The 24,623-nt window shown below is 51.0% G+C and overlaps 1 protein-coding gene and 1 long non-coding RNA gene across 4 annotated transcripts in view; both read left to right on the forward strand.

Moving 5' to 3' along the window:
- PBX1 (PBX homeobox 1) overlaps positions 1–24,623 on the forward strand; it is a 133,610-nt gene that overhangs the window by 7,019 nt on the left and 101,968 nt on the right. The window lies entirely within an intron of this gene.
- Positions 10,848–12,092, forward strand: LOC115611979. Its single transcript, XR_003992808.1, has 2 exons — positions 10,848–11,102; positions 11,458–12,092. It is a non-coding gene; the product is annotated as an uncharacterized LOC115611979 (long non-coding RNA).

Raw genomic sequence — 24,623 nt, forward strand, 5'->3', positions numbered from 1 at the left:
GATTTTGTATTTGAAATCCCCCAGTTTTTATTTTCTTACCTCCCTTGCCCTTCTGTACTGAAGGAATTCAGGTTTAAAAGAAAAATGTACATACCACCAATGGAGGGAATTTACAAAGTGGAATATTTATAGACAGCACTGATTAGCTGTGCAATTGTTGTTGAATAATGGGGTTTGTTGGTGTGTTTTCTTTCCTTTTTTTTTTTCTTTTAAATTTTAGAACATAATAGCTATATAAAGTGCCTCTTAACTGCCTTTCCCTGTGCATTATCTTCACCAAACTTAACTCCGATCAGATCTTCGGAGGAGGTAGGATTTTTTCCCCTTCTTTTCTTCCTTAACACCCCTTTGTTCTCTCCAGCTCTGTGTTCAATTAACACCCCCATCGCAGAACTGTAGTCTTTTTTTTTTCTTTTTTCTTTCTTTTTTTTTTTTTTAATGTCTGTTACTGTATTTCACTTCTGACACCTCTCTTATTATTCTTGCCTGCTATTTCTCTTTAATATAGCAATTACGATATGGGGTTTCTTTCTTTCTTCCTCCCTCCCTTCTCTTTCCCTTGTCCCCCCTCAACTAAAGCCCCACCAGGAGTGGCACAGGGAGAAGAGGGGCAGCTGTGGTGCAGGCAGCGCTGGTCTTTTTGGGGTCCAGGGCAGAGCTGCAAGCGGGGTATGTTGACAAGCCCAAGGCTCCTTGGATGAAGTTTTTCACAGGGCAGGATAGGCAGCTTGCTCCCCTCCCCCCCAGCCCTTCTTTGAGGTTTTCAAACCCTGCTCTCCTCCTTATCCTGCGTTTTGACCGAGGTTTCCCAAGGCACAGGGCAGAGTTAAACACCCCGATTTGAATTTCAATGCAATTATTGCACCTAAGGCTTCATTCTGCTTCTGCAAAAGCTCATAATGAAAGTGCTGCTGCTCCAGCCCCAGAGGATCGGGGTTCCCGTTCTGCTCTCGGCAGGTCCAGCTCTCACCCGGCTGCTCTCTCTCCCGCCCTTCAAAGAGGAGGAAGCCTTTGCTTTGATCATCCCCCCCCCCTTTTTTTTAATTTTAATTTTTTTTATGTCCATCCAGTTGGAAGGGTTTGAAGGCAAAAGTGATGCTTCTCTCCCCCAACCGGGCAGGCTTCCTACAGGGCCAGGGTCCATAGGGGCAGTCAGGCAGGTCCCTGGTGTCGCTGCCCTCGGGGCAAACAAAACATTTTGGGAGGGCACGGCTTTCAGCTGACCAGCATTGCCTAAGGAGGCCTCTTTGCAGCTCACAATTCAATTGCTTCCAGAAGCCTGATGCCTTCAAGGGAAAGGAGGGAAGGGAATGGAACATGCAAAGGGCTGGAAGATAGGGATGGTTCAGGAGGGAAAGAGGGAAGGCAGCATCAGGGAGACCTTGGCTTGGTGGAGGGCTGTATTTCTGCAAGAGCAGTTGCTACCTCTGGGGACTGGCTGAGAGGGGGTGGAAACCAGTCACCCTAATGGGAAGGGGGACATGTCTCAGTAGGTCCTGGTGGCTGGAAGAAGCAAGGTCTTCAGGGTTGGACCTGTGTCACTGCAGCAAGTCCTTTTTCTGGGCTTTCCTCTTCCAGTGTGGCATTGTCCATCAGGGACTTGCTGGGGATGGATAGCTTTGGAGGAGTGTGCTTGCAAAGGAGATTTCTCTTTTTCCTTTTTAATTTTATGTTTTCTTCCTCTCCCCTGGTAGCATGTGGTTGGAGCTCTTTGAACGGAGCAGGCTTAATTAGTTTAATCAAAATTGGCCTCCTGCAATTCTCCAGGGGAGGAGGTGGGAAGCACAGGGCTGCCGGCGGGCTGTCCCTCCTATCTCCCCCCCCCCTCAGCCCTGCCGGCAAAGCAGAGAAACCAGGCCCGGCTTCGGCACAGCGTTACTGCTCCTTAGGGACTCCCCACAATTTGGGGAGTATAGGAGTGATCCTGTTTGGTTTTGTTTCAGAGCTTTTTCCTTTTTTTTTTTTTTTTTTTTTTTTTTTTTTTTTTTTTGTGGTTGCCTAATGCTAGGTAAACTTTGCTGTGATTGCAGCAGGCTGGGACGATGCTGTTGGAGGGTCTTCTGGGTCCCATTGCTCCCTGTCCCACCTCTTTGCTCCTGAGGGATGGATGAGTTCATCCTCCTCCTGCCCTTGATCCCATGCTCCCATGTCCCCCAGCCTTTGCTTTCACCAGCCTCCTCAGGTTTTGGGTAGTGGTGGCTGCTGGGTGCATGTGTTTTGGGAAGGAGGGAGCTGGGAAGTTGCGGTGCCAGCAGCCCACTCTTCGGATGCTGCCTGCTAACAGCACTGGAGGAGAAGGAATCTTCATGTTCAGTTAATGCATGCTGGAAAAAAACCTGTATTAACCAATTGCATGCATAAATAACAACTAATTGGAGCATTGTCTTATGTGAATGTTGGGTGTCTTCTCCGCTGCCGTGGGTCTTGCTCCAGTCCATCTCCCCGTGCCTCTGCATGGTCTTGGCAGCAGTCAAGTGTTGAGGGTGAGATCAGGGAAAAAGATCTTGTTACCGGGCCTTGTAGCTCCAAACAAGAAACTAGGAAGATCTTTCAGGCCTAAATTTCTCCAGGGAAAAATGGTTGAAGTTCCCTTATTTGAGACCTGCAGAGGGATTTCCTCCTCGGAGCGCTGACTGACTGTGAGCAGAGCTTTTCTAAACGATCTCAAATGCTAGATTTATTCCTGTTAGCAGGCTCGCGCGCTGCGTGCCGGCCCTGGGTTTGAGGGCAGCGGCTGTAAACAAAACGCAGGGAAACTCTGAGACAATTTCATCATGGCTTCTCTCCCCCCCCCCCCACATCACAAGGTAATTACTGCATGCAGCAATTCTTTAGGGGAGTAGGGTGGTGGTTTAAGCATAAATGGCTTAGTTTGCAGTCAGATACACTAGGCTATGCTGCTGTTGGTGCTTCTGCTGAATCAGAGCTGGGGATTTTGGCGGGGAGAAGGGAGGAATATGGGATTCCTCCTCTGCCTTTGGTTCATCTCATTCCCCAGTTCCTCCTTTAATCCGGGAACTGCTGCCTTCTCTGCTAATGAAGCTCTGCAAAGGGTTTTGGGATCTCTTGGAAATCTGCTGTGAAGCATTTTACTACTTTATTGTTTTTTTTTCTCCTTCCTGTGCTTGGGGTTGGGGTGGTTTGGGAGGCAGGAGAGCCTGTTGTATTTGGTCTGTGCAGCTCGTGCAAAATACCAGGTACCCAGCGGGAGCAGGGGACGAGTTTCCATCTGAAGATGTCGTATTTTCTTTCCTCCTTTTCTTTTTTCTTTTTTTTTTTTCCTTAATTCCTGCCTTACATTCCTGTGCCAGTTTTCCCATACAGCGAGTTTAACCCTCCTTGTAACACATGATTTGCTTGTTTTGGGAATTTCAGGTGGGCTGTGCAGCCCTGGCTCCATGCAGCCCTGGAGCAGGATGCCCCTGCCAGGCTTCATGCTTTTTAGCCTGAGTCTTTGGGCTTTTGGGTGCTGGGCTGGGAGAAGTGATGCTCCCATGCGCTGCAAGGATGTACAGTGCCTAGCACAGGGGGACTCTGTGCTGGGTCAGGGTTTGGAAGGAGGTAATGTGATTTACAGCAATGGATCTGGTTAATAATCGCCAGCAGCTTCTGTATACTCAGGGGCTGCTTGTATTCCCAGCCAGGTGTTTGCAGACCGGATCAATATGGCCCTATTTGCATGGGGCTGTCCATAATCTAATAAACCAGCCTCAATCTGCGTCCTTTGCTTTCCCCAAATGTCCACTCACGAGATGATCCCAGTGAGGCTTGGACTGGCAGGTGTTCCCCATGATGGGAACATTGTTTGTGAACAGTGCCTGGCCCCTGTTACTGCTGGCCTGGGGTCAGATCTGGCACCCCAGTGCTCTCAGTGGGTACTGGGTGCCAAGGCTATCCCCTCCACCAGAGCCTGGCGTGTGTGAGCACCCCTGCTTTTTGGGTGCGCTGGATGTTTGTAGGTGCTGTAGGATGTTTGTAGTGTTTTTGCAGACTGTCGCCTCCCCAGCGTGCTCCAGAGACATTGACATCATGGGTTTTCCATGAAATCCCTCCTATTACCACATTGCCTTTGGGGAGCATCTGCTGGGAACCCCATTTGGAACAAAAAATGGTGGGTTTGTGGGCTAGGTGGTTGGTAGCTTCTACTGAAAACTGTCTCGGAGGTGGTGTGTTCCCTGGTGACTTAAATAATACAAGGTGGCGGGCAGTGTAGGGATAAATTACAGAAAGCCGTGGCCTGAGGAGGCTGTGGGCTGAATACATTAAAATGTGGTGTTTTCAGGCCAGTGGCTAAGCTGGGGAGGGACTTGGGTGATGCTTTCTCTGATGCTGGAGGATTGGTTGAGCTGGAATTAGCAGTTTGCAACCATGTTGATTCAAAAAAAAAAACCAAACATAAAAGCACTGAAGAATTAAATCTCTTGGCCTTGTGTTTGTGAGCTGTACCCCTGTGTGTATATATATTTATTTATTTATAGTAAGCGGGAGAGCCAGCAGGCCAGTGGAGGGGACGGCTGTCTAGGGAAGCCGCCTCGCTTGGGCTGCCGTGCCTGCCGAAGAGCTGTGTGCTGTCGCTGCTTCTCGGTGTTTTGAGGAGGTCACCAGCACAGAGAATAGAAATCCCTTCTAACACCTTGAGCGAGTTGCACACTGTCACTGTCCTCTCCCTGCCCAGCCTTTTATTTATAGGAGAAGCCTTACCCAAAATAGCTTTTTTGCTTTCTCTAAGCTGATGGGCTGTTTCCCACCTCCCTCCTTTTTTTTCTTTTAAATATACTGATAAATTGAAAACCCTCGGAACAGCCAGTGCTGTGAGGAGCCACTCTAATCTAAAATGATAACTTTGCCATTTTACTTCAGCCTTGGTGAAAAACGAGCGAAGCTGCCTTTGCAAGCGGGATCAGCCTGTCTGTAAATGCTGGTGGCTGGATTTTTGTTTCTCGCTGGAGTGCAAGCCCAGAAATTCAGTTCATCATTTCCACATCCCATTTTCGGTTTCACAGGCAGCGTTTTGTAACACTGTGTTTGGCCCAACCTGGCTGGCCTGCCCATCCTTGTTATCAGAAGAGGAAAATCAAGTTTCTCTCCTGGTTGGATAACATTTTCAAATTCCAGAGTGATGTCGATTAGCAGAATTAGCAGTGGCAGGTTAACCGGCAAAAATACCCTTCCAGTTGTGAAGTGTTCGTTCCTGGTCACTGCTCCTTTCCCAGCTCTAGCGGTCCTGATCCCAGACATGTCTCCAGCATGGGGATTTTTCTCCCAATTCAGTGTAATGGTTTCGTTTTACATTTGATATTTACAAGGCTGGAGCCAAAATGAAAGTGAATCTGACTATAACTCTCTGAAATGTGCTTTCTGATTTCAACATTAATGTTTCAAAATGCAATCTGCTAGTGGGTATACCTTTGCTTGTTTACACACATCGTTTTTGGTTTTTCCCCCCCTGTGCAGTGATTCTCTAGTGAAATGTTAAGAATGACAAAATACCTGGAGCCTCTGGATGGAGTATTCCCTGGCCTTACGCTTTGAATTTGGCTTTTAACTCCAAGTCTCTAATTTTAAAAGCTTGCAAGTATTTTAACTTAGTCTTTTTTTTGTTTGGGAGGGGGATGTTTGTATGCAAAATCATTGTTGCAGTAATAATTGCAAATATTCCAATAATATGATTCTTGCAAATCTCTAGACAAAAGACACAGTTCACAGGGCAAAAGAAATGAGTTGGAAGGAGTCGCAGCTGTCAATCCTGACTTCATAGCACAGAGCACAGCCTCCCTGGTATGTTTTGTGTAAAGCTTGTGATTTCCAGAAGGGCGTTTGGTGTAGGAAAGTTGCAGGCAGTGGGGCATGCTCTGGTGGAGGTGGTGTTTTGAAGGGTTTATGACCCTTGCTTTGCAAGAGGTTACCTATTTATTTCTGGTATGACTTTGTGAAGCTTCTGGTTGCTGTGTTGTGCTGTGCATGTGTCTGCTGTGGCCATGCTTCTAGTGCAGTTCCGTGTCTGGGGGGAGCAGGTGGCTGCAATGGTGTTTTTGGTGAATGTATTATTCCTCCAGAAAATCCTGGCTCTTAGATCTGGTCAGCAGATGTGAAGTGTCGATCAGTATTGGTGGTGGGAAGGGGAGTTGCAATATACTTTGCTAATGGAGAAAAACCCAAGGAGCAGTTCTGTGATTTATGCTTTCGGCGACGTGAAATGAAGCCGTCTGAAGCGCGTTGCTCAGCAAGCTCTTAGCAGACTGCTTCTTCCTCCCTACTTTGTGCAGATTTTTCCAAAGAGATTGTTTCTTGCCTCTGTTGCTGGATGGACAGAGGTGGCTAGGGGACATGGACCCCTTAAATACATCTGGAGGCACAAAGCATTGAGCATGGGAGCAGGGAGTGAGCAGTGCCTGTTGTAGCTCGCTCCAAAGCCCTAGTGCAGTTCTGTCCCCAAGCGGCTGAAAAGGTCATTTAGCGTAATAGCAAACGTTTAATTTTATTCCCCCCCCTCCCCCACTATCTCAAATAGTCAAATTAGCATCCTTCCTCTGCTGCAGGAGCTTCTGGCAGGGGCGTCCCAAGAAGGATTATCGGTAGGAGCGCCTGGGCCAGGGCTCTTCCTCTCCCAAAGGTCCCTGGCTGCTATTTGCACATCCCAGTGTCTGTCTGCAGCTGGCATTTCCCCTGTTCGGTGGAATTTACTTTCTGCCTGGCAAGGGCATTGGGTAACATTTGCGCACCTGGGCTGCTTAAGCTGCGGAGGGGCTGGGGGGATGCAGTGGAGAAGGTCAGGGGTCTCTGCTTTCCTTATGGGCAGGAGGGAGCAGGGAGAGCAGATAATGGGTACTGTGTTCTCTACCTAGGCAGCAAGCAGGAGGAGGAAAACAATGTTATCTGTGCAACTATATGGACCCATCTCTGATATTGGGTGGATGTGGGCTTGGCCCTGTCTGTCGAGAGCTCAGACTCTGCTCAGCTTCCTCTTTGGTAGATGGATTGGTTGGGCAGCCAGGTCTGGGCAGTGGGTGCTTGGTTGATTTTTATTGTGGCAAAAGGTGCTATATTTCCATTCGGATAGGTTTGCAGTGCATGCCAGGGAGGTGTGCAGTCTAGGGTGGGATTTCTCCTTAGAAATGGCTCTTCTGCATCCAGGTCTAAAAAGCTGTGGGGTCCTGAGCCATGGGCTTTCTGGGGTAGGGTGACATGGGCAGCAGTGCGATGGTGTGGCTGGAGGTTTAGGAAGACTATTCCAAGGGCACACAGGGACTGTTTACCATGAAAAACCCACAAGTGATATGGAAGGAGATGAAACATGGCAAAGGGTGGTGTTAGGGGAAGTTCCTGGTCTTCTCATGCACTTGAGGCAGGTGGCAAAGTCCATGGGGGTGGAAAGATAGATTTTTATTTCTCTTTTTTTCTGCCATGTTTGGTTAGATCTGGAAATGTCCTTTGGCAAAGGCAGTGCGCCTGGCTGGCTGGGTGCTCAGGGGGATAACAGGCAGGGGCCAGGGCAGAAGGTGAGTGCCAGGAGGGCTGTGATGGTGCAATGCTTCCAGCCCCAACACGTGGTTGGGAGCTGTGGGCACGGCTGGTGGAGCACACCGGTCCTGCGTGCTGAGGCATGTGGCTGTGGGTAAGGGCGGCAGATGGACCAGCTTCAGCATCCGTAGGCTGCAACTGAGAAAGGAGCTGTGCAATTAGAAGAGGTGCCTGTGGTTTGTGTTTGAAAGGAGCTGCATTAGGATAATTTTTAAGCTCCTCTTTAATCAGAACGTTGTCTGCTGATTTAGAGGGAAGATGTTTGTGTGGTGGGTCTCCTGTCATGCTGCATTCCCTCTTCCTGGTCCCTACTGCTTTTTTAGCTGCTTTTGCTTCACCCTTTGGGGATGCTGAGTCTGCTACCCTAACAGCGGCCAGGCTTCCATCAGCACCCTTGGGTAGTGGTGCTCCCCTCCCTCGGGCAGCTCTTTCCAAGGATCTCCTCGGGCTCTTGCCATTGCATGTAGTCAGCAGCCTGCCACCTTCCCTCTTGCCACATCTCTTCCCTCTACACAGGCACTGGTGCTGGATCTGACCCTGCTTAGTGATTGGCCTCATGGGCTCCTGGGGGAAGCTCCTCCCTGTGGCTCTCCAGAGGCTCTGTTAGGCTTGGCGAGGAGTGTGAAGGAGACCTAAACGAACAAGAAATGAAAACCATATAAAGACAAATGGAAATCAGATTTAGGAAGCAGACGAGACAACCCTTTAGAAGGGGCAGGGGAGCCTGTTTGCATTAATCAGTCTCCTTGGGTTTCAGGCAATAATAAAGCAGATTTGTTTTCTTTTACCTTCTCCTCCCCCTCTCTTTTCCTCTTGCTGTTCTCAAAACAGCCCTGGATCCAGCAGCAGCAGCATCTCCTGCCCAAGTTCTCACCTTCTGCAAATGGGATTACTGGCCAATCCAGCTGACATTTTGCCCGTTTTTTCCCATCTCCTGTCTAGTTCTCCCTGTCGGGAGCTTGTCACCTTGAGCCAGTCTGCCTTGGCTGGGCTGCTTGGGATGGGTCCCTCCCACTGCCAGAGGAGCTTTTTGGACTTGCTGGAGTGAGCAGTGGAAGAAACTCCTCCAAACAGACTGAAGTTTTCTCTGCACAGTCAATTTATCCTGGCACGCTCTGCTGTATGCTCTAGAGACAGTTCACGGGGGCTAACCATGCTTGGAGGAGATAAAGGTTTCTCTATTGGAGAACTTGGGCAGTGCCTCTGAGATGCCTGAATTATGTCCTAACATGTGCTCCTCTGAGATGTGGTGGAGGCTGGTGGCTGCAACGGGGGATCCTGCCTTTCCGGCCTCTGCGGATGGGTTGTTTCCCTGCAGAAGTGTGCCTCCTTTCCCTTCCATCTTTTTTCCCTGGTCATCATCTTGGAGCACAACAGGTAGCTCTTGGGAAGTCTGAGTCTGTGTGTAGCTATGGGTCAACGAAGCCGACGCCTTTGATCCCTTCCACTTCCAAGAGTCCTGGTGGCAAGTAACCATCTCCCCAAGCTGAGAGGCCAGACTGAAGTTGGAATTAATGGTTCCCATGACCTCTGCAGCTCTCAGTCTCCTGTGCAGGGCAGCACACAAGGGATGGAGTTCTCTCACCTTGAAGGCGAGCGTGTGCCCTGCATGCTGCTGTGTGCCCAGTCAGGGAGGTCTCAACTGTGCTTTCTGCAGCTGGGCTGCTGCAGCATACAGGGCTGTTGTGGTTGTGTCCTAGGCAGAACTTTCTCGTACAGAGTTGTTTTTCTATTTGCTGGTGGCAAGTAGAAAGACAAGGGATCCGAGGTAACCTCTGTCACGTTCTAGTGGATTGCTTTTTGGGTTTGTAACCCACTTAATCTCCATCTTATGTAAGACTCCCCATCCTGGAGAGTAAGTTCACCCACTCTGCTGGGATGTGTTGGGAAGGCTCGTGGTGAGCAGCCTCCAGTATGACCCTTGGATTTCCAACTGCTCATGCCTCAGGCAGAGACTTTCAAGGTGGCAGAGCTAGAGCTGTGTTCTCAGCCAGCCTGTGGGTCCCCTCCTATGTTCAGTGAGTGATGCTGGTGCAGTGTGGCAGAGTGGTTTGTCCAGGGCACCCTTCACCTCCAGAACTCAGCAGAGTGCTGCTTGTGAATGCTGCAGAATTGCACATACAGTTGACATACAGTTGCAGCCATTTTCCTGTGTGGCTTGGCACATCTTGCACCTTGGCTTCGCCAATAATCCTCGATGGAGGCTGTGTCTGATGCCGGCATCTTAGCTGCTTGGCAAGAGCCATTGGGGAGAAAGTTTGTATGGCTTTACTACCCAGGAGAGGCTGATTTAATGAATGCTTGCAAGACTACCACAAGGCTTGGTAGTTTGGTTTTGCTCTGAAAAGTAGAGTGAAGCAAAAGAGCTGACAGTGCCCTGTGGTGGCTTTTCTGTGTGTCTGAGGTCAACGCAAGAGGAATTGCCTCTGTTGCAGTATGGGGTGAGCCTCCTTGCTTGTTCAGTATGGCAGAAATTGCGCTTGTAAACCTTCACCCCAGTATGTAACTGTGCTGTGGGCAGTCATCTCCCCCAGCTTGTGCAGGTGGGTGCTTTGGCACCCTGGCCCTGGATGCAGCCCACAGCTCCCCATCCTGTGCTGTATTTCATCTTCCTGTGCTTCCAGAGGGGTCTGTGCATACTACTTGTTGCTGCCAGCAAGCTTCCCTTTGACTGTGCCACAGTGGGGCTTTTAAAAAATTTTATTTTATTGGGAAATTCCCATTTGGTAGCTTTAAAAAGCAAGCCCTTGTGGCTGGCCCCTGGCCCGCCGCTAACAGATTTGTTTGAGAAAAGGCTGCGTTGGCATCCCGCTTTATTGAACATGCCTCCTGGGAAGGCGGTTTGAATATCCTTCTGTCTCCTCTGAGCAGGGAGCTCTCAGGACTGCCTGCCGCCATGGGGATGGGGAATGCTCTCCTCTCCCTTTCCCTCCCACCCCTTCTCCTTGTTAAAGCCTCCCTTTTCTTTTTTTTTTTTCCCTGGAGGAGAGCGAGTGCTATGCACGGTGCGTCCCGCTCCATGCGGCTTTTCTCTTTCCCCATGGAGTTCATCCAAAGTTCGTATCCAGACGATGAACAAAGTAGCTCAGACCTTTTCCTGACTCCTCACCCTTTGTCCTCATCACTTAGTGACAGACAGGAATCAAATGCCACAGACAGGCTGACGGGACAGGGCTGTGTGAAAGTCCTTGGAGGAGGAGGAGCGCAGCAGTGCTGGAGAGATGGGGAACTCATGTTTAAACTCCTCTCCCTCTCCCCCAGTAAAGAGCAAAGCTGCTTTTACTTTGAAGGGCAGAAGGGATTTCTTTTTTTTTTTTTTTTTTTTTATTTTGACAGAAACCGGATAAATTTTTAGCGTCAATAGACATAGGGAAGAAGGACCGGATGGAGTTAGCCTCAGTGTTTAGCACTGGGTGTGCCTCCCGTCAGGAGCAGGGGAAGGAAGGGACTATGGGCCCTTACAGCACTGCCTGCATCACCTCTCTGCTGGAACAGGGGCATGAGAGGGTGTATGGTCCTGGTCTCCATCCATTTCTAAAGGCTGCATTGCCCTGGCTTGGTCTTCCATCTCGCCAAGAAAGGTGGCTTGGTCTGGTCTGGGCTTGGTCTTCCACCTCACCTGGCTTCAGGGCTCCCTGCTGGGCAGCGGGTGGGTAGTAGTCCACTGAGGGTGCAGGGGAGTGGGGTTTAATATCAGAGGCTTCCCTGTGCTGGCAGGCAGCAGGCACAGGGTGATTTAGCTGCGCAGCTGCCTAGGTTGGGCTTCTCCCTATTACCAAAACCTGGGAAGGGACCATTTCCTGAGCTGGCATTTGAGGCGCTCAGGAGACTTGGTTCTGCCTGTCAGGAAGGGAAAGGAGCAATTTAGCTCGTTTGTTAGCACTTCTCTAACTCAGAATTGGGATGACTCCTGATGTGTATTTATCCTTCTTGCAGATGTCCTCCCCACCATTCACCTTCTTTCCTTTTTTAAATGAAAAATAATGACAACTGGAATGTCTGGAAGTCCCAGATGAGGAAAAGATGGCAGCACCTTGTGCCAGAGCTTCTGTGGGGGCTTTCATTGGTGCTGTAGCACCAAGCTTGGTAGAGGTTGGAGGGTAAGGATCTCAAGCCTCCAGGGAGAAGAGGTCTCCACAAAATGTATGGTAACCCTTTGCTTGGGGCTGCTTCTCAAGAGGTGCTGTAATCCTGCAGAAATGTGCTGTGCTGGGGCTCTCGGTCCTGGATCTTCTTGTGACTGAATGCCCCACGTCTGTCTCTGGGAAGCAACAACCTTCCCCTTGATCTCCTGTGGGGGATCCTTCTGGTGCAGACAAGTGGCTACCGCCTTGTATAACATGGTATCTGTCAAAGCCTCTAGAACAAGCTCCAGGGATGTGGTGCAAGGCAGGGCTTCAACTGCTCAGGGCCACCCTGTTGGCAGGGAGATGTGAATCTCCTGGATGTTGAGGCATGGGTATGCGATTGGGCACGGAGGGGAAACACTGCTGTCAGAGAAGGACTTTCAAAGGCTTGGAAGAGCCCTGGGAGGTATGGATGAGAAGAGGATCTCTTGGGTTCAGTTTACATGTTGAGAGAGACTGCTCACAGCTTAAATGAGCAAGAACAATGTTGGCTCTTCTGTTGGCAGAGGAGAAACCAAATTGCTTAGTGGTCCTAGAACTGAGCAGGGAGCTGGGGTGACCAGCTCACCCCAAGCATGTCAGCTTGAGTCTCTGTCCCCCAGCCTTTGCTGTAGCATTCCACATGGCTCTGGCCACTGTCATCAAGCCCGCTGCTCAGGCCACTTGCAGGGGTCATCTCAGAGGCAGCAGGAAGGGGCTGGGGAGGTCCAGGTTTTGCCCTCTTTTGTTTGCTGATTTTGCAGAGGTTGCTGATCTGGGCCCTGGCCAGCTTGTCTGACTCACAGGAATCCTCTCAAGTCTCCTACACCCTCCATTACCTGATCCGAGTGCTTCCTGGTGTGCCGGCTCTCACCGCTGTGCCATCGCGGAGCAGCGGCCGTGAAGGAAGCTGTGCATTTGTGCAGCTTGTGTCTGCCGCAGGCTGCTGCAGCGTGTGGTGCTGGAGAGCACCGGGCTCTGGATCTTTCCTGTCACCCTTTGCAATGCGTGCTCCCTTTGCTAGAGACTATCTTTCCTGACCCTGTAGGCAGTCTCTGAACATCTTTACAGAGACGTTTGCTCTGTTAGAGAGGCAAAATAAAGATCTCCTTGGCTGTGAAGAGGAGCAAGCTTTGTGGCTTTGCTTTTTTTGTGTCCCCTGTGCTGTGTTGCTGGTAGCAGTAGCACTTGGGTACTGTAAGAGGTAGTTTGGGGGTTCACTTTCCTTTCTCCTGGTTGCTATAGGGCTGCTGTGTTTCTGTTCATAAATGCAACAGGTCAGACCTGGAGGAGGACCTTTTACTATCCACAGGCTCCTTGCAGCACTCCCTATCTCTGCTAATGCAGTGGGTCAGCAGGAAGTTACCAATAGAGTCAAAACTCCGTGTGATGATGCTGCAAACTGAGTCCGAGTTGAGCAAAGGCAGGTGTGAGACATGCTTGGAAATGCCTTGCCTTGCAAGCTGGCGAAGTCTGCTGGAGCTCATGGCTTGCCAGTTGTACCATGAATTTTTTTGCACCTGGTTTTAACTTCCCCTCCCTGCAGGGAAGCTGCTAGGGTGTGTTCCCATCGGAACCTCATATCCCTGCAAGGTGCTTGTTTTGGCAAAGGGCTGCTGTTGCATCAGGCTGGGCTGTGCCCAGTGAGCATGGAGGGAAGGTCCCCATGCTTGTGGCAGGAGCATCACTCAGATATAGTTCAGCATTGTGGCTCCTCTCGGGCGCTTAGAGAGGTCTGGTTTTGTGGCTTGTTTCCATATGCCACATGTGAATTTCTCTCCCTTGGGTCCTGGTGATTTGCAAGATTTGAGTGTTTGGTGTCTTTCTGGCCTGTGGCTGCCAGGCTGCGTGTGATGTTCTGCAAGCAGTTTGCATCTTGAATTAAGTTTGTAGGTGTGTCTTGGAGAGCTCAAGGGAACAGGAAGATGCTAGTTTGCTATGATCAGGGACTCGCATTCCCAGTGAGTTGTGGAGCAAACATCTCTTACGACTAGGTGCCTGTGAACAACCTCGCTTAGTACAGCGGCAAGGAGGTGTTTTTCGAGCTCTTGAGGGGTGTCAGAATGGCTCCTTGTTGTGGGACAGGGAGCTGTCAAGGTGCCTCACCTAGCTGGTCCCTCACAGAGAGAGGAATCCTGGATGCCCTTGGGTGCCCAAAAAGTGTGAGCAGGCTTGTGCAGGACTGGGGGCTGGAGAAAGAGCACTGTCCCCTCTTGCAGAAGGGTTAAGCCCATGGTGGGGTACACTCCTCTGGGATGGTGGCTGAGGTTTGGGTCTCCCCTAGCCTGAGCCTCCCACTTGCAGGGCCTTGGTGCAGCCTGTTGCTAAAAGGGGAAAGTGGTGTCCTGAAAATGCCCTCCTAGGTGACTTAAGCACTGGTGTTTTGCCATCTTTTGAGCAGAGTTAGAGTCCCAGGGCTGGTAAATCTTAGTCACTTGTTTGTGGTTGTGGGCTCCCCCCTCGGCAGCAGTCTGTGTGCATGGGCCTCCCCTATCAGAAGGGATTTGGGGTGTAGGAGAGCATTGCCATCTGCCTTTATACATTCCTTGTTATATGTTCTGGCTGCATCGAGTGTGACACAGTGACACTGTCCCACAAGACGCGTGTTCAGTGCCGAGCCAGAGCTGAGCTTTCCTACCATCTCCCCCTGCCCCTGCTCGCCTCCTCCATGGTGGTGCCTTTGTCAGCCAGCCAGAAACCTGCAGCGCCGCAGCCAGCCTCCCTGAAGTGCCACTGATGCGGCATTCGGGTCCTGGCCCCCCTCCCCGCCTCTGCCCCAGCATTTATCAGCAACCTTCCTTCCCTCCCAGCCGCCAAATTCTTTCTCCATGCCGTCATCCTCCGGCCAGAAGCCGCCCTGTCCCCACTCTCCCTCCCTCCCTCCATCCAAAACCAGCCCAGAACTGCTGGGCAAACATTTTGCCTGTTGTTATTACAGTATTCCCATCTGCATACTTAGTCATAAACCCCTTTTAATTCCAGCCCCTTTTCTGGGGCGGGGTTAAGAGTTCAAACCCATCATTTTTCTTTTTGGGGCTGGAGGCTTACAAAAGCAGCCTGCAGTGAGATTGTTCGGGAAGACGGGTCTGAGAGCGAGTTTAGGGGGAGGGAAAGGGATAGGGGGTGGTGGGGAGGGGGGTTGCACACAGGGGTACTGGTTGTGCAGTTTCCCTCTCCCAGGGGAAGGCTTTGGATGAGGTTTGTACGAGGCTGGCCATGACAGGGGGTGCTCTCTGTGAGCCTCCTCTTCACACCCCCCTGCCTCTTTCCCCTTCCTGCAGCTCACTGGGAAGCTGGAGGTGGATGAGGCTGGCCCCTTCGCAGGGAGGCGTCAAGTCGTGCCACTGCTGGTCTTGCCTTGTTTGCTGGAGTCTTTCGATAATGCAGCGCCGAAAGCCAGAGGAGTGTTCCCAAACTTGCAGGGAAGGGAGCAGCCCTGGCTCTGTGTGAAGGCCCCTCCAGGAGAGCGCCCCAGGCACAAGGCGATGCTGCTGATGCTTCTGCAATGCAATGGATGCTGCCAGGCTCCTTTCGCCCAGCTCACCATGCCCTTACTTTAAAAGGTTGTCTCCTCCTTGCTTGGGTTGGTGAGGGTTCTGCTCCAGGAGTGCTGGCAGTCCTATGCTCACATCCCACCCTGTGAGGGCATCCTTAGGGCTAGATGAGGTCTTCCCCCAACCTCCCCCCCCCCCCCCCCATATTAAAAGGTGTCAAGAAGAAGAAATAATCATAATATGTATTTGGGTTGACAGAAACGTTGTACGCATTTGTGCAGCTCAATTTCCCCACATCTTTCAGTAAAGAAGACTCTCTTGCTTTGCTTTTGGGAAGCATAAAAAAGATGGAAGCATCTTATATTTACATTTTTGAAATTAAACCTTTGCTTTTTTTTATTAGAAGTATTTCTCTGAAATTTAATTCTGAAATTTCTCTGAAATTCAGTTTCATATTACAAATACCTTAATGACAAATTCAGTTCTCAAGCTGATGCTCTTAAAAAAACCCTAAAACAAAAAGTCCTGAAAGGCCAGGTATTTAGGCAATTCTGTGCGAAAATTACTCAAAGGCAGGAAGCCAAAACGAAGTTTGCAGAAGCAACCTCTGGTCCTCCTCTCTCTGTATATCCCACCATTGATCTGTGGTTTTTACCCCATACGGACTGCATGATGGCCTATCATGTGTAGATTCCTCCCCTTCTCTCCCCTCCCTGGACTGAGGGTATCATGGCACTGTGGGTATTGAACAGCCACAGAAAAATAACCTAAGCAACATACTCTGTATTTTTTAGTAGATTGGGTAGAGGCTTTCTTAAAAGCTTGCCCCAGTGTAGGTAGGGAACATAATCTTGCAATTGTATCCAGGTGGGTGGAGTTGTGGGGCTATCCCAGGCAGGATGAGTGGTCTGAATTTGCATTGAAATTAGATTTACTGTTTGATTCCCTGAATTGCCATGAATTGCTGGATGGTTATTAAGCTGCTGTAGAGGGAAGGGAGTTTGTCACATGAGGAATTTGGGTTTACTCCCTGGTAATCTCGGAGGCATTTATCCTTCTGGACTGAACAGTTTGGTCTCTTGACACGGTAACAGTCAGCATGCGTTAGACCTGCGCTTTTCTTCTTGCAAGTGTGGAAGGGGAAAGGCCCTGCTGTGAGCAAAAGCATCTTGCGAGCCTTTCCACATGCCTCTCCTGTGGGAGCAGGAGGGGGAGCGGGTGGAGCTGGTGGGATGCGATGGCTTTTTCAAGCTTCGAGCATGCCCGGGATTGTGTACTCGGATCGTGGGGCTCTGCCTACCTGCCTTCCACATGCTTGGCAAGCCGTGGCTTGCAAGGCACGGCGGGTCCTGCGCGCCAGCTGCATTGCTTGCTCCATGCTCCCCCTCCTGCTTTGGAGGAGAGCTGGGTGGGTTGTGGCCAGCCATCCGCTTCATTTGCCTTTCTCAGTGGGTGCTGCTCTTTCCCCCGGCTGCATGGAGTTTTGGAAAGTTTTCCTCTCCTGATCAGTGGCAGCGGGTGCATTCGTGAGCTGCACTGGCTGCTCAGAGGTGCCTGAGCAAAGACTTAGCAAGGTGTGCATGGTGTTCATTAGACCTGTTTAGCAGGAAGCTTATGTCTTGAAAAGGACTGGCTGGCCTACCTGGTGTGGGGCAGGAGAGCAGGCTCAGCCCTTGCACGGGAGCCAAAAAAAGCTGTAGGTTTGGTTTCTGGGCACGATGTGGTGTTGGGTGATCCTGGTCAGGTCACTCTGCTTCCTTGCTCTCTTGCCTGCGTGGTGGGAATGTCTGTATCTGCAGATCTTATGGCTCTTTGATTAGAACAGCTCGGGTTGTTGCAGAGAAGGGAGCTCACTTGTTGTCCTCTGCTTGTGGCTTGTGTTGTGCAGCAAGGGTCTGGCTGGGTGTCACGAGTCATGCACCTTTACTGGCAGGGACTGGATGGAATATTGGGCAGAAGAGATATTGGAGTTAGCTTTGAGTTTTCTTCTGGGGATAAAGACTAGTGATCACAGAGGTGTTTGAAACCTTTCCCAACTTTCACATCTCCATTCTCAAAGTAGATGCAACCTCAGAATTTGGGCATCTGCAGGCGTTGCTTACCCAGGGTGCAAGGGCTGTGCATTGCCACACCATCTCCTACCTCCCACGCAGAGCTGCCTCCAGCAGGAGGAGATCAGATGTGTGGAAGGGCGGTGGGGTTACATGACCTGTGTCTGAAGGTTTCATTAAATCAGGATGAATCTTGTCCTGCTTGTGTGTGCAGTTTCCCATTCTTCTGCAAACAGGGGCTTGCCTGCTCCAGGAGCTGGAAACATGGAATACGTATGCTCCTCCTGTTCCTGTCTCTCTTTTTATTCTTTTGTGTTGAAGGAGAGAGGGCTTGTGACGTTTCTCCCCTCCCTGTGCTCACCTGTGCCTTTTGCTTTTCTGCCGTCCAATGCCTTAATTACAGCTCATGAAACAGCGTGCCAGTAAAGCTTGGGAGAGGTCACTCCTGTCACAGGCCAGCCCTGGGATGGGGATCACGCCATCCCTTCTTCCCGACCAGGAACATATTTCCACCATTGCTCCTTCAGGCTCTCTCCCTCTCTTCTTAACGTGCTGCTTGTGTAATTGTTGGCTGTTTGTCCGCTAATGATTATAAATTAGCGGCCGAGTGTATAAAAAGTTAATGAAGTTCTGTCAGTGGAACCATTACGCCTTCCCAGGCTGGCACGTACAGGTCGGCCAAGCCGGTAAGAAAAGCCAGACGTGGAGTCCAGCCTTTCAAGGGATCAGGTTTCAGCTCGCTCACTCTTTCCTGATGTGTTTTTTCTTGCTGGTTGGAGCCAAAGTTGAGCATTGGGAATGCCAAAAGGTGGCAGGTGATATTTTCTCGGCTGTGGAGCACAAAATCACCAAAATGCTTGCATGTCCCCCACCATCACTTATTTCCAGCCCTCTTGTTCCACTGTACCAAGGGCACATCCTCTACTTGTCCCCCTTAGTGGCTTTTTCAGGCCTGGGATCTGAGGACTCCCTTGATCCTTCATTCCTGGCTGCTAGCAGCTTTTCTTCTGCCTGTGGGCTTCTTGGGCGGAAATGTGACATCTCTGACGCTTTCAGCTTCTGCTGCTTTGCCTCTTGAGCATATGACCATGACATGGTAAGAACAGCTTCTTCCATTGCAGTGCTCTTGGGCAAGGTGTAGGAAGGGTGTTGGAGGAGACAGCATGATCCTACAGGTATAAATCTATGCACTATAAACCTCCAACCCCCTTCTTTTTTTTCCTCATCACTTAGAACTTGGCAGGACTTTAACTGGGTGCCCTGGCATTTCTCTGGGTGGAGGCAGATTTGGCATAGGGCTTGCTAAAATGAGCTGAGTGGCTCAGGAAAAAAAAAGGGATGGAGAAAAAAAGAAGGCATCCTCCTAGTTGTGTGTGTGAGATTTTGGAGGTGCCTCTCAGGCTCTGGCACCCCTCCTTCTCTCTGGAAGAGCTGTGGAAACTTGGCAGTGGGGCTGTTTTGTGTCATCCTTGTGAAAATTCAGTTGGATTGGGAGCAGATAGCCGTCGTCTTGGTAGATCTCTGAGAAGCTTGAGGAAAATTTTGGCATCCAAAGCCTGGAGAGTGGTGGCCAGCCCTGTGGTGCTGTAGGCTGCACGTCCCCTCCAGCCCACTGAGAAGTGGTGGAGACTTTAATGGGCAGTGGCTGCCATAGAGCATAAATGGGTGGAGATGACTTATATGGAGCTCCTGGGAGACAGAACAAGGTCTGCAGGATCAGAGAGACTGTGGGACCCCGCAGCTGGTGCCTGGTTTGGGATGACCCACAGCCCAGCAGTGCCATGCGGTGCTTCAGTGCCTTGGAGAAGGTGCCATCTTTTCCATCAGACCCAGGTTTTTCCCAGATGGGATTATCTGTGTTCTCGTGGTGCTTTTGCTGAGTTTAAGGGTGTGAACACTGGTCTCCTGGCCTTCTTCCAGGCTGAACAATTGCTTTTGGCATCCCTTATTTCCCCGCTTTGCTGCTGCATTGTACTCAGCAGGGCTTCTTCCTGGGGCTGGTGGGCTCCCTCCTCCTCCAAAAACGGTGCTCGCAAGGGTGCTGGGAGGATGGCAGGAGGAGCATGAACCTTGTTGGATCTCCAGGAGTGTTTCAGGGTGGGCTGGAGCCACCAGCCAAGCTGCCTGTCTGGATAGCCAGCACACAGGGGAGGCAGGCTGCTTGAAGTCAGCGGGAGCCTTCCCTTTGATTTGGCTGGGGCTTGGATCGGCCTCTGGATTTTGGGAAAGGCTCAGTGAATCTCTGCATCCAGCTGCCGGTGTGGGGATTAACGCCGGGAGGCGTGGGTGGAAGCTGGAGCTGTGAGCATTGCAGTGGGGGCCTGGTGGCCTTGGGCACGTGGTGGGGATTATGGGCAGACGTCCTCCCTGCCTCCTGCAGCCTCAGTGCTGGATGTGCCTTTGGGGCTGGGAGGGGCTGTTTTGGGTGTTTGGGCTTCCCGCCTTTCAGTAGAGGACCCCACCGTCACTGGCGAAGGAGGATCTCTGGGTTCGGGTGCTAACAACTTGCTGGCAGCCCCGTGAAGGAGACGACAGCCGGGAGCCACTGCTGGGTGCCAGGGACCTGCCCTGTGTGAGCTGATGGCAGTGAGGAGGGGAGGGCCCCCTGCCCCTGCTCTGGAGGCTGATGCCTGCCTCTGCCCCGGGCTGGTTTTTGGGGGTGCAGGCATTCCAGGAATTTGCAAGGAATTAGGAGGCGGGTGGGGAAGAGCGGGAAGACTCCTGCAACACGAACCATCTGGCCTCCTCGGCCTCTCCACGCAGCAGTGTCTGGGATAAAGGAACTGATCGAAAACAGACATTGTTTGAGACAATAAAACCGTATTACACGTTAATGAGAAAATACATTTGAGAGCCGAGGGCCTGGGGCAAGCTGGGTGTTCTCCTCCCTCTCCCCTCGACCTGTGCGTGGCCTGGTGCTGTGCTGCCTCTGGGCAGCGGCAGCTACTTTTCCTTCTGCCGTGGTTTGCCCAGTGAGCTGGGGTACAGCCACTGAGCATGGTTTAAGCAAGGCATGCTTTACTGAGGTGCACGCCCCTGTTCCCCCATCCTGTGGCAGAGGAAAGCATGATCCCAGTAGGGAGGCAGAAAAAACCCACAACACTGCCCTGCACTGTGCATGGTCATGGGCTCATTCCATTTGCACCCCCCTGTATTCCCACTTGCACGCTCAGCCTGGAAGCCTGTGGGGCCTCAGGCTTGCGCAGCTCCTTTCTCCCAGTAAATAAAGCAGGTTAGGGCCTGTTCCCTGACTACGGATGCAAGTGGTACAGCCTGCCTCCCATCTGCCTGACACATTGGTCCCTGAGCAGCCAGAGGAGAGCCCCGCAGCCTGTGCCTGGCCCCGCTGAACTCCCAGCCTTGTGGACCCTAACGCAGCGTGTTGCAGATGCTGTGGGCCCTGATTTCCTTCCCTCTCCTTGTCAACTCATGCGTGTCCCCACGGGATGGGTAGGTGCTCTCTGTATCTGCTCTGTCAGGGCACATGGTTTCACTCAGGTGGCCATGGCACAGCCCCTGCTGGTTCCCCTCCTTCCTGTTTGGGTCCTGGCCTTTCACTATTTCTCTAGCCAGGAGGTGGGTGTAGGTGTCCATGTATCCTCTGTTCTGTGTCCCCTCCTGCAAGAGAGTTGGATGCCCTTGGGAAGAAAGCCAGAATGAATCCTCACCTGGAGGGATACTATTGACTCATCTAGGCTTAAAGTCAGGCTTTAGTGGTCCTGTGGCTGGGCTTTCAGTCTTCTGGCACCCTGTTTTTTTTCCAAGAGGCTGACCTTTGCCAAGGCATCTGGGGGAAAAGGGAGCTCTGAATCCTAATGATGGTGTAAGTTTTTAGGTAAGGGAGAGGCAGGAGTTTTGAAAGTGGAGATGGGGAAGCAAAGGGGCCATGGAGGGGACACGCCTGGAGTCTGCACCTCCCAGCCTAACATTTTTGGAGATCTTTCTTCACCTCAGGCAGGAGCAGGGAGCTGATGGTCCATGACAAAGGCCCCTTTTCTTCTCCAGGCTGGTGTTTTCATAGTGTTGGGTTACATCCCCCTCACTTTGGGGGTGGGCGGGAAGGGGGCATTGATAGAACCTGACACAGCCTACATGATGTAATGTTATTTTTTTTTTTTCTGTACTGAAATGAGGCAATTTTTCACTGGAGGTCAGCAGAATTTATGTCGAGCCCTGCTGGAGGGAAGAAGGGAGGGATCCTGGGCTGGGGGTACGGGATGGGGTCCCTGCCCCTGCATACCCCAGCACCCTCTGCAGCCCTGCCAAACCCTGGTGCCTGCACAGAGGAAACAAGCGCATCACCCCTGGACCTTTCCCTGCTCCCCCTACCCCTTGCCTCATGCTCAAACCGAAATATTTTAATTAAAATGGATTCTGTTGGGAGCGTGGAGCCAGGGAAGCCCGCTGCAGAGCCTGCTTTCGGTGCTTGGGCCCTCAACATCTGTTTCCTATTGAAAGCTCTTTGGAAAGGAGAGCTGGCCCCTCCTCCCATCCCCAGTTTCAGTCCCTTTGGAGACCAACGCACAGTCCGGCTTTCCAGGGGTTTGTCCCCCTTTCAGCCTCCTTCCCAGCCTACCCAAAGTTTTGCTTAAATAAAAATAAACAAATGAAGTTGATTGCAGGCAGCAGGGAGGCTCATGTCTCGCTGCATGTGTGAGGCTTTATCGATGTGATTTCCCCTCAGCATGGCTGGGGGGTGAGGATGAGGTCTCCACACTTGCCCAGCAAGGAGGGCAAAAAAATCAGTAGGTTTGCTGCTGGAGAAGCTGCAAAGGTAGGGTTTGGTGGTGGTGATGGATGTGGGAAAAGCTGTTTGTGGCCTACAAAGAAGATCTCTGCCTGTTCCTCTTTCTGGGAGCAAGTAATGCCACTGGTGTGAGCCTTTCTTGTTGGTGCTGTGATTGCCCTGAGTCACAGGGCATCTTAGCCATTAACATCTGCTCTGCTTTCTGTTACGCTCTTTCCAGCCGAGATGGTCCAAGGTGGGGGGAGCTCTGAGTTGCCTTGGGCAGCTGCAGTCTGGGTGGGAGGATGTTTGGAAAAACTAGCCCGCGTGGATGGGGTGGTTGGTTGTGGACCCTGTTGGGATGAGGTCTCCTGTTCTAAAGGGGCATCACTGTGGTCTCCAGCAATGTGTCAGTTCTTAAAATGGTTGTTTTGGGAGAGGCAGGTCCCATGGAGAAATGTGGCTGTGTTTGCTGCGGGAAAGCTAGGGCATGTAGTGGAGAGAGTGCTGGACCTGCACAGGGAAGGAATATGATGTGGTATCAGTGACCGTCTGGACCATGTGTGGCTTGGAAAAGGCAGAGCATGGACCACCTTGTGCTGGACTGCCCGCGGACGGCTGAGGCATGTTGGTATGGTGGTAGAAGTCAGTGTTTTACTCAACAACGTGGTGAGATCTGGTGAACTTGTACAGCACAAGAAGGAAGAAGACCACTGCACCAACAGAGATGTTGATAGGTCTGTAACCCCTCCTTGCTGGTTACACAATAGATGCACTGGATAGAGGCAAATTGCAGTGGCAAGCACTCTCCAGGTGATCAAAAGTGAAACGTCTCTAGGATTTTAATGGATTTGTTGCTGTTGAGGTTATTTGTTTTAGTTAATTAAATCTGGCTTGTTTGCAGTCTGGATTCTCTTCCTTTTCTCTCTGACCCGTCTTCGATCTCCCAAGCAAATACACCCTGGACTTGGACCCGTAAGAGCTGTCAAGGCCCTGTGTGGAGGAGTTGCACGCCTCATGAGATAGTGCCATGTCCCCAGCCCAGGCTGGGTGGAGGATGGTGGAGTTCAGCAGAGGGACAGGAGATGGCTGGATCAGAGAAGGGAGGTCAGAGGACTGCGTTTTCAGGAAGGTTGCTGCGCTGCCAGCGTTTGCTGTGGAAAACCAGAGGTAGTAGCCATGACCAGATGTGGAGAGGTCAACCCAGTACCCTCCTGCATGGGGAGGGGAGAGGATCCTCTCTGGCCATTTTACTAGAGCACTGCCGCCATTTGGGAGCGCGGGAGGGAGTGGGAAGATGATGGAGCATGGAGAGGGGATAAAGATGGTTGAAAAACTGCAGGGAAATATATAAACCTGTAGCCAGTAAGAGCTGATTCTCACTGCATTAGAAGGTTAAAAGAACGTTGTTTCTCTTCCCTTTCCTGGAACTTTTTCCTGATTCCTTCCAAATTGAAAAGCTTTATCAAGTACTAGTGGCTTTTCTTTTTTGTGATTGTTGCTTTTGGCTTGAAAGGCAGGAAGCAAACAAAAGCGGTATGTGCTGTGCTGACTGCCATAACGGTCTCTCCCCAAAACAGTGGATGCTTTCCAGTGTCCATATTTCGATGCAATGTTATGGTTTGGGGTGGCAGGGAAGGGAGTCTCCTTGCGTGTGAATGAATACACCTGCTTGCTTAGGGAGACCTCGTGGTCCTGCTCTGGGGTGTTGCTGACCTTGTTGCAAAATGCCTGGGTGAGTGTGGTACCTAGTTGTATGGTGGCTTAAGAAGGGAGATTTGGGTAAAATATGTGATGAGCAGGTCTTGATATCCTGGTCCCCATCTACATCCCAGCACAGGTTAGGCACCTGTAACACCATCGTGATGGCAAAGGTGAGGCATGGACACCCTGTGACCTTCCCAGAGCCATTGCCAGGTAGGGGTAGTTAGGATTTAAGCCCTTTCCCCAGGATTCTTGTTCCTGTAGGATACCAGCAAATGCTGCACTCTCCTGCCCTGTATTTCATCTTCCTGGTGATAGTTTCCTGGCTGTGATGCTCCTCTGGTGTTGGGACCAGCTGCTGCGTGAAGGCACGCGCATGTGCGCAACACAAAGGTTGCGCGTATGAATGAGCAAAAACTTGGAAAGAGCCTTCACACTGTCTTTATTGCATGAAAGAGGAATTTTTTGATGAAGAGTCACAAAATCATCTATCTTCCCCCTGTTGTTTTGGCAGTGGTGTCACCCACGAGGATGCGTCCTGCCTGTTTCTTAGGGATGTGGGGTGCATCCCTTAAAATGCATGTGCAAAAGCCTCTGGACTGCCTTCGCCAAGTTTGTTTTATGTCTTTATGCTAATAAAAAGTTGTGTGCTGCTTCATATTTGTTGCTGTGGTGGTGGTGGTGTTTGTTCTCAGCAGATGAAGAAAAGCTCTTGGTTGTTTCCTCCCCCCCACCTTTGCATTAACATCTGGACAAAGATAAATGCATATGTGGGCTGTTTTCACTTGCTGTGACACCCTCACAGCTTTAATGAAAAGATCATTTCTAACTTGGAGGAGCAGTGGCCCGGCTTGCAGTGGGGTTCATTCCCCAGACAGCGAGCAGCGTGTTGGGAACAAACTCTGCAAACTTGGCACAGGCAGGGGGAGCATAAGTGAAAGCTAATTGGAAGCAGCCCTGACTTACACTCTGCTGGAGCTATTTACAATATCTTTCATGCGGTGACTTATTGAGTTATTCG

This window comes from Strigops habroptila, chromosome 8 (genome assembly GCF_004027225.2).
Source record: "Strigops habroptila isolate Jane chromosome 8, bStrHab1.2.pri, whole genome shotgun sequence".
Taxonomy (NCBI): domain Eukaryota; kingdom Metazoa; phylum Chordata; class Aves; order Psittaciformes; family Psittacidae; genus Strigops; species Strigops habroptila.